The sequence below is a fragment of the Penaeus monodon genome, chromosome 21, assembly GCF_015228065.2.
Source record: "Penaeus monodon isolate SGIC_2016 chromosome 21, NSTDA_Pmon_1, whole genome shotgun sequence".
NCBI lineage: Eukaryota > Metazoa > Arthropoda > Malacostraca > Decapoda > Penaeidae > Penaeus > Penaeus monodon.
Window position 1 is genome coordinate 9,873,954 of NC_051406.1, and position 202 is coordinate 9,874,155.

A 202-nucleotide genomic window follows, 5' to 3' on the forward strand; every position below is an offset into this window, starting at 1 on the left:
TATGTACATCAAGCGAGAAACTAGAACTGGAGACAGCGAGTCACCAATTAGCACTAGGAACTTATTTATCGGCCACCCCCAAAACACAAGCGGAGTCAAAAGGCGACAAATCAACCTTCTTTACCAAAATGGAGATAAACACACTCGCAAGAATGCCCTCAGATCAGTTCGCTGTATCGTAAATAAGGCGATAGAATCTACC